The sequence below is a fragment of the Aquarana catesbeiana genome, linkage group LG13 (assembly GCF_042186555.1).
Source record: "Aquarana catesbeiana isolate 2022-GZ linkage group LG13, ASM4218655v1, whole genome shotgun sequence".
Classification (NCBI taxonomy): domain Eukaryota; kingdom Metazoa; phylum Chordata; class Amphibia; order Anura; family Ranidae; genus Aquarana; species Aquarana catesbeiana.
The window spans coordinates 78494611-78507676 of NC_133336.1; the positions used below are offsets into that span (position 1 = coordinate 78494611).

At 41.2% G+C, this 13066-nt stretch overlaps 1 protein-coding gene across 1 annotated transcript in view; it reads right to left on the reverse strand.

Moving 5' to 3' along the window:
• The window catches only part of LOC141117611 (photoreceptor outer segment membrane glycoprotein 2-like), a 45234-nt gene extending 32496 nt beyond the window's left edge, over positions 1–12738 (reverse strand). Inside the window, exon 1 of the mRNA XM_073610548.1 lies at positions 12564–12738. The gene's annotated coding sequence lies outside the window, so the exon portion shown is untranslated. The remainder of the gene's footprint in view (positions 1–12563) is intronic.
• Between the last annotated feature and the right edge of the window lie 328 nt (positions 12739–13066).

Below are 13066 nucleotides of genomic sequence, written 5' to 3' on the forward strand. Positions count from 1 at the left end.
AATGATTGCCAACAGCTCTCTGTCACCAATCTCGTAATTGCACTCGGCAGGTGACAATTTCTTGGAAAAGTAGCCACAAGGATGCATAGCACTCTCAGAGGTAGGATGTTGAGACAGAAGGGCGCCAATACCAGTCTCAGAAGCATCAACTTCAAGGATAAAAGGTAACGTAGGATCAGGATGTGCCAACACAGGAGCAGAATCAAAGGCAGCCTTTGTTTCTGCTCCTGGTCATATCGGTCAGGAGCTTTACCAGAGACGAGAAGTTACGAATAAACTTCCGATAATAGTTGGCAAAACCCAGGAAACACTGCAGAGGACGTAACCCCACGGGTCGAGGCCACTGTAGGACTGCCAAAAGTTTCTCTGGGTTTATCGAAAAACCAGCTGTGGAAATGACATACCCCTGGAATTTAACCTGTTCCCGATGGAACTCACACTTCTCCAGTTTACAATAGAGATTTTTCTCTTAATTTCTGAAGCACACGACAGACATCTGTGTGATGGCTCTCCAGGGACTTGGAAAATATGAGGATATCATCGAGATAAACCACCACACATAACTGCAACAAATCTCGGAGGACATCGTTAATAAATTCCTGGAAAACTGCCAAGGCGTTACAAAGGCCTAAAGGCATTACAATTACTCATAATGGCCTGTTCTGGTATTAAGCGCAGTTTTCCACTCGTCGCCTTCCTTAATCCTCATGAGATTGTAAGCCCCTCTCAGATTAAGCTTAGTGAAAACCATTGCTCCCTTGAGGCAGGCAAATAACTCTAATCAATGGGATCGGGTAGGCATTCCTAATCGTGAAACGATTGAGACCCCTATAGTCAATACAAGGTCTCAGTTCAACGCTCCTCTTCTTCACAAAGAAGAAACCAGCACCAGCAGGATATGAGGATTTGCGGAAGAAACCCAGAGAAAGTGCTTCTGCAACATACTCCTCCATGGCTTTATCCTCCAAGACCGACAAAGGGTAAACCTGGCCACGAGGGGGAGTAGCACCAGGTTGAAGGTAAATTGTGCAATCATACGGCCGGTGTGGTGGAGGCAAACTACCGGCTTGACCATTGTCAAAGACATCGCTAAAATCACGGTACTCCTCTGGCAGGGAGGAGAGTGAAGAGGTACACAGGACCTTGGCTACCTTCCAGGAGCATGTTTCACTGCATTGTGGTGACCAGGAGAGAACCTCAGCACGGAGCCAATCAAGAGGGGTTGTGCCTCTGTAACGAAGGATAACCAATAACCAGCGGAAACTTAGGAGAGGAAATCACTTGGAATTGGATCATGTCATGGTGAAGAGCCCCTACGGCCATAGACAACGGAACCGTCTCATGAGTCACATGGGCAGGCTGTAGAGGTCTCCCGTCAAGAGCCTCAATGGCAAGTGGAGTGTCACGCAGCTGCAGTGGAATTGAGTGCTTTGATACGAAGGCAGCATCAATGAACAGGCCTGCAGCCCCAGAGTCGATTAGAGCCTGTATCTCGATAGATGACTTAGCCCAAGAATGGGTGACCAAAACCAGAGGCTTATCCTTCTGGCTAACTGGGGACGACACAACACCACCTAAGGTCTGTCCATGACAGGACCTCAAGGTTCAGGTGTTCCCAGGATGGGTAGGTCAAGACTTCAAAAAGTGACCTGCCTGGCCTCAATAAAGGCACAATCTCGTCATCACGGCTCCAGCCAGTCACAGAGCCGGAGTCCGCAAACCCGGAAGCAAGACAGGTGAAGATGGAAGTTGTCACTAGCAATGACATTGCATCACTGGAAGACTTCGTTTTCAGGTAAGTTTCACATAATGTGCTAGTATTCGATGCATACTAGCACATTATGCCTTTGCCTTGCAGGTAAGACAAAAAAACAACAACAGTTTACAACCGCTTTAACTGTATGGTAAAGGACACAGGCTTGTATTTCATGGACAATGGCTATACCAGGCTACCGTTTTATATACAGTATTGTACTTCTTTTAAAATTGCAGGAACACAATATTTTCCAGGACATTAACTGTTATGATATAAAGACACTCAATAAATTTGCCATAAAAAAACTGTTAAATAGCGGCGCGATCTAAACCACAATGAAAAAAATTTAAAAAAAAAAAGAAAATGATTAATAAATCAGAGTAAAAATTAAACTAAATCAAAAGGTAAATAATAAAAACAACCGGTGTTGGCTGTGAAGTAAATTAATCACGCTAAAATTTCCATCAAAAGTCCACATAAAGTCATATTTCAGTGATTGTCACTTGCCTGATGAAGTGTCCCTGCGTGGCTCTGAAACGTTGCCGTATGTTTATTATGTGACCACAAAAATAAAGTTTTAAACCTTTTCTAGGAATCCTTGGTGTGCTGATGACATTTCTTCACTTTAATCATCCACTGGGGATCCCCTCACATAGCAACGGTGGATCACAAAAGCAAGAGAACTGGGACAAATGGGCACATAACATCCATTCTGCAGATAGGCCACAGGAAATGCAAAACTTGGGGTGATAGCTGTCCCCCTGTTCCAGAGCAACGTTATTATGACACCAGTTCCCTCCTCTAACTCTGGTCTCTCTCAGAGTGGGGGAACATCTGTTAGTGTTTACGCCAGTATGGTTCTGAGACATCCCAGACCTCTGGATCCAATCTGTCATTTCATAGGGGTGCAAAATAGATTTCTATCTCTGCCCTCTGCTGTTTTTTCTGTTTTTTTGCCAAACAATCTGCTGGCTTCCTACCAAAAAGCAGATGTAATAACCACCTTTCACCAACTTCAGGCACAAAGACTGATTGTTCCAGTTCCTTTAGAAGAGAGGTTTCTGTTCAAATCTATTTACAGTCCCAAAACCAAATGGGGAAATCCAACCAATACTGTACTTCTCTAAACCGATTTCTTTGTGTACCAAAATTCCACATGGAATCAAAGAGATCTATCATTACTTCTCTCAGACAACTGGAATTTCTAGTTCCAAGTAAACATATATCCCTATTAGATTGTAAGCTCTTATGATCAGGGCCCTCTTATCCCTCTTGTATTGTATTGTAACTGTACTGTGTCCCTTTTATATTGTAAAGCGCTGCACAAACTGTTGGAGCTATATAAATCCTGCATGATAATAATAACCTTCCCTCACATCAGTGCTTTCTGTTTTTGAAGCTCCCCATCAACATTCTAGAACTAGAGAGCCATCAAATTGTCGCTGCAACAATGCACCAATACCCAGTCAAAGTACATTTACCCAGTCAGAGTACATTCAGACAATGTCACAGCAGTGTCCCACATACACCGTCAGTGGGGCACTAGCAGTCTGCTACTCTCCTGGGCAGGAATTTACATTCCAGCTCTCTGTCATCCACATCCCTGGAGTTGATCATTGACAGACACGCTCCCTAAGCCTCCAATGCCTAGACCCCTGGGAGTGGTCTCTGCACCCCAAGATTTTTAAAACTCTGTCAAAAGTAGGGAATACAAGATGTGGATATGCTGGCCTCCAAGTTCAACAAAAAGCTCAACAAATATGTAGCCAAGACCTTTGCAGTAGATGCCCAGGTTATTCCTTGGATTCAGTTAAAACTGGTTCATGCATTTCCTCTTATGAAGAGCCTTCCTTAATTACTGTGCAAGAAAGAAGAGGAAAAGGCTCCGGTCATCCTTATCCCACAAATTGGGCCGGATGGACATGGTACATAAACATACTCGGACTTCTGTTGTACGAGCCTTGATGTCTTCCAAACAGACTAGACTTAGTCTAGTCTAATTGAAAGTCCCCCTGTTCCATCCTGCCTCTTAGTCCCTGGATTTAATGGTAGGCTGTTGAAACTCAAATCCTAAAGTATAGAGGTATTTCTGACTCAGAGCAAGAAATCCCAACTCACAATATATTTACCATTGCACATGGAAGGTTTATGGCTTATCTATTCTCTTCCAAATGCCTTTTTCCTCCTGATCAACTTTAGGGAGTTGCTCCTATAAATCTCCCAATTATATCTCCTGTATCAACTTCAGATCTCAACCCGGTGCTCTCTGTCCTTCAGAGATCCCACTTACAACCTCACTTGTAAAGTTGCCTTCTTGGTGGCCATTATGTCTGTTAGGTGTGTTTCCAATTTGGCAGCTTTTTTGTTTCTTGCTTTGTACAATGTGGTTTTGGGACCAAAACCTTATTTTTACCTAAGGTGGTCTCTTCTTTCTACTATATTGAGGACATTGTCTTCCCTTCCCTTTGTCCTGACATGAATAGGATGAGATCAGGGCTGTCAGGGACTTTTTGGCAGCCATAGCCTCTGCTGGAAAGACCAGCTGTTTTGCCTGGGGCTCCTTGTAGAGGACATATTGTTTCCCAATCCACTATTACCATGTGAATCAGAGCGCTTATTTCCAAGGCTTACACACTTTTGGAAAGGGTTCCTAATTTCCCTATCCAAGCTCATTCTAGCAGATCTGTTGTTATCTCTTGTGCTTTTCAGCATCAAGCATCTGTATGTCAGATTTGCAAAGCCGCCACAAGGTCCACTGTATACACTCAGTTCTACCAGGTGGAAGTTCAGGCCTTGGCTGATGGGAGCTTCAGCCTCAGAGTGCTTCAAGCTGTTATAAGTGTTTTTTCAGGTTCTTTAATCCATGTGTTTTCTGTAGGTTGGTTGGCAGGTATGTTTTCTGTGTTGTTGCCCACCCCTCAGTTCTTGCTTGGGGATGTCCCATGCTCTACAAATACCAGTCCTGTACTGTATGACTAAGATAATAGGAATTTTGACCTACCTGTAAATGCCTTATCTTGTAGTACACTACAGGACACAGGTCCTTCACCTCAGTGTCTTGATCACTCTTTATTGAACTCCTAAAATTCCTAGAAGCTGGATTCTCATAGAGTGAGCAGGGTTTAATGAGTTCTCTCTAGGGGTTGCCCTAGCAAATTTCCAAATCATCAAAAGGTAGACTGCATAACTATGGTCTATGAATATCAGTCCTGTACTGTACATGAAGATAAGGAATTTACAAGTCAAGATTCCTATTTAGAAAATAGTAAAAACCTTCGCGCCAGTGGTGTCGATAGCAGATAATATATATGAATTACATATACTGGTGATACATCTAGTAAGAAAACATTCCCAACAATAAAGAAAATTTGTGGAAATATATAAACAATCAGTGTAAGCTGCTCCCCAATTTTTGAATAATCAAAAAAATAGATAATCAAAAAAAGGAATGTAAGGAAGATAGGGGGCGCTAGATACCATATTATTCAAGTGCTCTAAATAAATAAATCTCCTGCATTACCAAAAAAATGGAAATGTAAGAAAGCTAGGGGGCGCTAGATACCATACTAATCAAGTGCTTTAAATAAATAAATCTCCTGCATTACCAAAAAAATGAAAAACATAATAATGACAAATCATAATTAGATTACACATTGAAGTGCCCACAATAGTGAAAAAAATATATAGTGATTGATTGTCCACATAAAAAAGTGATTTGAAGTGGTTGAAGTGATATCTTTCAATATTATCCCAATCTTGTTGCTGTAAACAAAAGGTTTTCCATCACCAAAGGAAAATAAGAAAAGGAAAACACCTCGAAATAGTAGATATCTGCTTACCAGATACCAATGACTCCTTTAGTTAAAAAGAGAGTCACTAGCGCTTGTGCAGGGTTGTGCCTGCTCACATGGATGGCCGGACTGTGGTTGGTATTATAGGCATGGATCGTTCCCGTCAAGCTCATTCAAGATAGGATAAGGATACATAGGAAACAAAAACAGTCTCCATAGCATAAAACCATTTATTAAAAAAGTAAACAAATTAAAAAGCCAAATGGCCGCTTACATTGGTGGGTGCCTACCTGGCACTGGGGCTGCTTGCATGTCAGGGTGACTTCGCAGTCAGAAAAAGCCTTTCATGTCTCCTCCACGCTGGCGTGCGTTCCAGCTTACACAGGGGGGCAGCCAAAGGATCCGGATGTTGTTGGGTGATAGGACATGTGGTCACATGTTGTTGGGTGATAGGACATGTGGTCACATGTCCTATCACCCAACAACATCCGGATCCTTTGGCTGCCCCCCTGTGTAAGCTGGAACGCACGCCAGCGTGGAGGAGACATGAAAGGCTTTTTCTGACTGCGAAGTCACCCTGACATGCAAGCAGCCCCAGTGCCGGGTAGGCACCCACCAATGTAAGCGGCCATTTGGCTTTTTAATTTGTTTACTTTTTTAATAAATGGTTTTATGCTATGGAGACTGTTTTTGTTTCCTATGTATCCTTATCCTATCTTGAATGAGCTTGACGGGAACGATCCATGCCTATAATACCAACCACAGTCCGGCCATCCATGTGAGCAGGCACAACCCTGCACAAGCGCTAGTGACTCTTTTTAACTAAAGGAGTCATTGGTATCTGGTAAGCAGATATCTACTATTTTGAGGTGTTTTCCTTTTCTTATTTTCCTTTGGTGATGGAAAACCTTTTGTTTACAGCAACAAGATTGGGATAATATTGAAAGATATCACTTCAACCACTTCAAATCACTTTTTTATGTGGACAATCAATCACTATATATTTTTTTCACTATTGTGGGCACTTCAATGTGTAATCTAATTATGATTTGTCATTATTATGTTTTTCATTTTTTTGGTAATGCAGGAGATTTAATTATTTAAAGCACTTGATTAGTATGGTATCTAGCGCCCCCTAGCTTTCTTACATTTCCATTTTTTTGGTAATGCAGGAGATTTATTTATTTAGAGCACTTGAATAATATGGTATCTAGCGCCCCCTATCTTCCTTACATTCCTTAAGATTCCTATTTACCCTACATAATTTGGTATTTTCAGGAGACACTGCAACTCTTAATTCCATCTGCAATGTCATTAATAAATGAGTTAAACAGCATTGGACCAAGACCGAGCTCTGGGGTGCATTACTCCCAGAGTCATTTATCACTCTTTTGTGAATACATTACTGTAACTTGGTTTTCTATCCATGTACATATAGTTTCTACACAAGTAGATATTATTTGCAAATGAAAAGTTTGAGGTACAATGCTGAATGCCTTAGCAAAGTTCAGATATACTACATCCCTGGTCTTTCTCTGTCTTTCTACTCCCTCATGAAATGTAACAGGTTGTTCCGACAAGAACAGTTTAATGAATTGTATAAATCAGTACTGGTTGTTACATTTTATACTATTATCACAAACAAATTCTCAAATATTGGCCCTTACCAGTTCCTCAAATATTGTAATACTTATGATGTTAACCTGACTTGTCTGTAGTTTTCCGGCATACATTTTGAGCCTTTTTTGAATATTGGTACCACATTTACGTTACTCCAATCAGTTGGTACCATTCCAGTCAGTAAGGTGTCTTTATGTGAACATCACTTTATCACAGAAAAGGTAATATATTTTCTAAAATGGCATAGGATTATGTTGTTTGGTTCCTGGCGGAGTGCCACAACTTTCTATTTTTGTTTGTTGGGGGTTTTTTTTTAAATAAATAATTGCTTTCGAAATTATTTGTATTATTGTTAAAGGGATAGTCTGGTCTTTAAAAAAATTAACATGCTTTGAAAAGACTGTATAGATTAGGCTAAAAACTTTTGCTCCAGCGGGGAAAAAGTAATTTCTTTTTTGACCCCCAGTAGGAAATCAGATTTTCCCTGGATCAAAAATCTCTGGTGTTATTATCCATAACCCAGAGATTACCCAGTTATTTTTTGTGCATTTAGGAAGGTGTCCAGCTTTCCAATATTTTTTTTTTAATTCCTTTATTAGGAGAAGCAGCAGTACAAAAATAGTAAAAATACAGGTATACAAGAAGTTTAGCCACATTAGCAATAGGACCACTGAAATTACAGTGACTGCCAGTTACTTATAGAAAGAAAGCAAATTTGTTTGACACCTTCAGTCCTTTGTGACTTCATACTATTTCTGCAAATTGCCTATTCATTCACATTAGTGTTTGCTTTAAAAAACCCTGTCTCTGTGTATGTTTTGTTATAACATGTATTACGGAGACACTGCATGCACAGACTGTTTTCTACTTTGTAATATTAACTGGGGGGGGGGGGGGGGCAAGATTTATCAAGGCTAGAGCAACCAAAATTTGGAGCAGCTGTGTGCAGCAACCAATCAGCTTCTATCTTCAGTTTGTTCAGTTACCCTAGGTTCACACCTATGCGGTTGCAGTTGATGCGATTTCTGGTGCGTTTTGTGGTACATTTTGCATTTTAGAACATGCAATTTTGATGCATTTTTGCATGCATTTTCATGTGTTTTTCTTTTTTTTTCTCTTTAACATACTGTGAATAGCCAGTTGTTAGGGAATGGGCCAGGAAGCTGGCCACCATGTCCTTAACAACCGATGAGTCATCATCTGTCAGCGGGGTTCCCCGCTGACAGCTAAATGTAAAAACAAGAATTTCCGGCAATAAAAAAATTTGGGAAAATAATGTTGTGGGGTCCCCCCTAATCCATACCAGTCCCTTCGGTCTGGTATGGATTTTGAGGGAAATCCCACAACAATATTAAAAAAAAAAAAGGAAAGAGAGGGGTCGAGCGAGCACCCCCCTTTCTGGACCATACCAGGCCACATGCCCTCAACATGGGGGGGGGGTGCTTTGGGGCAGGGGCACCTTGTCCCTATGTTGGTTGTTGGTTGTGAGGGTCTGCAGGTGGGGGCTTATCAGTATCTGGGGGCCCCCTTCAACAAGGGGACCCCTAGATCTCGGACCCCCATGTGAATGAGTATGGGGTACATAAGTAAACTAAAGGTGCAGAGCTAAAACTATAATCAGATTATAACATCCAATTTTTAAACACAAAAAGCCATAATGAAGTTGCTTAAAAATTATTTCCATAATCGTTTCAAAGGTAACTCGAGAGATGTAGTTGCAAAGGCACAAAACCGGGTGCTCCAGAGAAAAGACAAAGCCATCACCCGATCACACTGCTTCTTACCATCAGGTGTGGACCCCTGCAAAGGAAGGTCAAAAGCGCAATTTTCAAAATAATCTTGAACAGGTGTCCAATGGGGATGTTTCACCACACTTGTCTTAAAGGAACATAAGCTCCTCTAGGATCTTTTAGATGTTTTAAGTGGTGTCATGGCTGACTTTTCTGCAGAAGGTTTCAACTCTTGTCAGTGTATTTGAATGTTTGAACTGATTTTCAGATTCCATCACTTTCTGTAGATTCTATCAACTTTCACTTCCCTTTAGATTATCTCCCAGAAACCTGAGATGTCGGTGGGTGTCAGCGGGACACGTCTTTTGACATCTGCCGCTCCATAGAGAGATGTGGATGGTCCGATCAGATCCACCTGAAGAACTGACAGGCGGGCCCAATTGGTCCGTCAGTGTGAAAGGGGCCTAAAGGAGGGGATTCTTCCTACTGACCCCAAGTGTATGGAACATTCTTCCGCTTGACCATCACACTGATGACATAGATATAGTAATTAGTTGCAGGGGTTCCCTGAGACCAAAAGGGTAGAAACAGACAACAGAATGTCGAAGCACTTTGCAACAAATTGTTTTTTTAAAATAGCCACACAGCATAACCCTGTGCTATTCCAGGAAATCATAACCTTTTCTTGGGCAGTGCACAGCTTGTGGTACATATATTTGAATTCCATTTGTATGGCCACTTTTGCATCCTCTGGTGCTCACACAATATTTTGATAATATGGGGGAAAAAAACTGGTGTGATGGGAACCTGGCAGTGGCGTCTCCAGCTTTCATATTTAGGGGGGCACATGGGGGGACAGGGACAAAAGTAGGGGGGCAACTATAAAATGCAAATATATAATATATATATATATCCTGGGGCCCTTTGCTACGATCCCACAACGGGCCCTTTCACAAGTTCTGTAGTGAGCTCCCTTCCTACTGTATTGGGGCCCCCCAGGGTGGCAGAAAACAAGAGATATATGTCACCAGCATACCAAGAAAATATAAGGGTCCAAAGCAGTGGGAGAACTATCAGGGTTGCAAAGGTTGTCTTGCCACCGGGCCCTGGTGTTCTGCCACTGTGAGATTCCCCAGCCTCCACTTGCTGTCCTGCCCCTGCTATTGACAGCATTGGTCTGGCATCTCTTGGAATTTACAGGCTGGTTCTCCTGTCCTAAGGACGGGAGAAATCAGTCTGTTTTTTCAGTAACTAAGAGTCCTCATGGAGTCCTTCCTGCAACTCGCTCTTCTCCCTGCCAATGAGGATGCAGGGGAAGGAGCAGATAGTGTGGTTGTGTGAGCCCTCACATTATGCAGTGTCAGCGAGCAGAGGGAGGGGGGAGGAATCACCCGCAGAAGCTGACTGGAGGGCCGCCAGTTTGAGACCCCTGCTTTATAGGTTTAGATGCTGCAGGTGAATAATAAACGGCAAATTTTTGGTAACATACCTACCAATTAATCTACACTCTTCTGAACAGACCTATCCAAAAGAACCTTGTGAAAGCACTTAAAAATGGATTATATCTCTGCCTATTTACCCATGCCTTTGCTGCTGCAAAGCAGGCGATTGCCAGAGCCTGGAAAAAAAACAGGCAATTCCTTTCAAAGAACTTAAATCCCCTGTTAACCTCTGCATGACTTTTGAGAATTCTTTATAATCTGGGAAACCAGGATCACTTTGACTACTCCCTCCTAACAATTGGAAACCTTAATTTCTTGAGCTACGAGGTCTTGGGCCAACTGCAGTGTACTTTCTCCTTAAAGTGTAACTAAACCCAGGACTCTGCATTCACTATATCTGGTATCCCACAGTACACAGAAATGCAATTATTTTAGTAAATATAAACTGCTAAATATGTTTTCTCATCTGCAGTATATAGCAGTCTTGTGACTTCTATCAGTGTCTGGTTAAAGCTTGTAGAAGGAGGTTTCATTCTCTGACTGTCCTATGAGGCTGCAGGACTCCTGACCCCGTCTGGACAGTGCTGATTGTCCCTGTGCTGATCACATGCACCCTCCCAAGAAAAAAAACAAACTCTCTAGCAATATACACCAAACTAAGCATGTGCAGAGTGACTCCAAATGCTCTGTACTATCAGGAGATGGATTGGGGACAGTGGAAGAAGGGGAGGATCAGAGAAGACAGGATCAAACAGCCTTTTTTTACACAATGTGGAGAATTAACCCCTTAGGTTCCACAGTGAGTATAGCAAGCATGGTTTACTACATATACAGACTGATTTTACTGTTGTGAGTTTAGTAACACTTTAACTTCTCGCCCTCATCATTACATTTTTTTTCTCTCTTCTCTTCCCTTCTTATTTTCTCTCTATCCTTCTACATTTTGTTTCTCTTCCTCCCCCTCTTGTATCTCACTACACCTAATGCCCCCATATTAGCCCATTTACCTATCTCATCTATTATTCAGCTCCCCCACTACTCCATTAGCTTCCATTACCTTTTCCCACTAGACTAGATGTCCCGAGGAACATTGATTTCTATTAATATTCTATTACTAGTAATATTAATATTACCTCAAAACAGATAACCTCCCGTGTACTAATGAGCTAGTCATATGATTTGTTTTGCTAGTTATAGTAAACTGTATATGTTTAATGCTGTACAAAATTTTAAAAACAGGAACAAACACATAATGATTGTGAAACTGTATATGAGCAATACTAGAGTTGTTATTAAAACCATTAATTCAGAATGACTTTTTACAGTATCTTCTCTGCAAAGCTTTCAGTTAAGACAGTTTGTTCCAATCATATTTATAGAGGTTAGGCCATTTAATACACTCTTGTGCCACAATAGACACTAAGATGCCCACACTTTTTTAAAGTATCTTCAAATACATTTAAAGTTAAAATTCTCACTCAATACAGCCAAAGGGAGGATCATGGAGGTCCTCCGTGCACCCCCTCTACATACACACACACATACACACACACACACATCTTTTATAAACTATCGCTTTGAATCTAATGGTGGACTGGTGGATGCCATTCTGTTCAAAAGCAGTGTGGAAAACCTGAACCATCTTGCTTTTGTTTTTGAGAACCTCATATCAAAGTAGACTTGTAATAATACCATGCTCATTAAATGGAACACAGCTCAAAATAACATGAAGCCATATAGTAAAAATCCACATGCCAGCCTTTCCAAATATCGGTATTCCAGGATATATTGGAAGAAAACCTGCTTTTGCTGTGCCCCATAGTGCATTATTTTCTGTCTGAGTGCCCTATCACTAGCCCAAAGCACCACCACTCAAAAGCTGGACAGTTGTGTCTAAGCATAGTGATATATAGCTTGTTTGATGTCCTAATCCGATATAACAGAAATATTCATAGTATTATCACTTTCAAAATCATGGATCAAAGCTGATGATTTGACACTTTAGCAAAACTGAAAGTGTAAACAGCCTAAAGAAGGATCATTAGTATCATCCATGAAAACATTTATAGGAGAAAAGTAGAACAATTAATAAGAGATTAAAAAAACAGCTTTAAAAAAGTGAAATAATTAAAATGAAAGGTGGTCCTTTTGATGGGGTATGTGGAGTGTAGCAAGAATTTTGCTGCAGATAAGATCAAGGTATGTAAATGTTAGAAGAAAGTACCTTTATTCCCTCTCTTTGGCTTGCCTCCCTATTTCACATCACAGGTAGATCAGCTGCATTGGTATTCCTGGGGAGTAGCTGTGATTTTGGGAGCTGATTGTGATCCTTTTGGCTGTAGAAGACACAAAGAAGAGGATTTGTTGAGTGAACAGTCTGAGAGTCTTGCTGCACTAATCCCTGCTGGTCTAATTATGGCTTACAGATTTAATTGTGCCCCTTATGTTAGATGCTGCAAAGCACTTTGCTAAATAGGATATATATTGGGCTGTGACAGTGTGCCTGCTTTTCTGAAGGCCAAGAGAAGAAGGAAACTTAAGCCTGGTACAAAATCAGATGAAGGATCATTCAATTTTTTTTGCATACTATTCTAATATTGAATGCGAGAGCGCTACTATTTTTTACCAAAATTCTTGTATGATCCTGTTGTAACTTCCTAGCAGCGTTGAATTAGAAGTGATTTAATGTACGTGTGACCCCTCTGCTTGCCACACCATAAGTGGCAT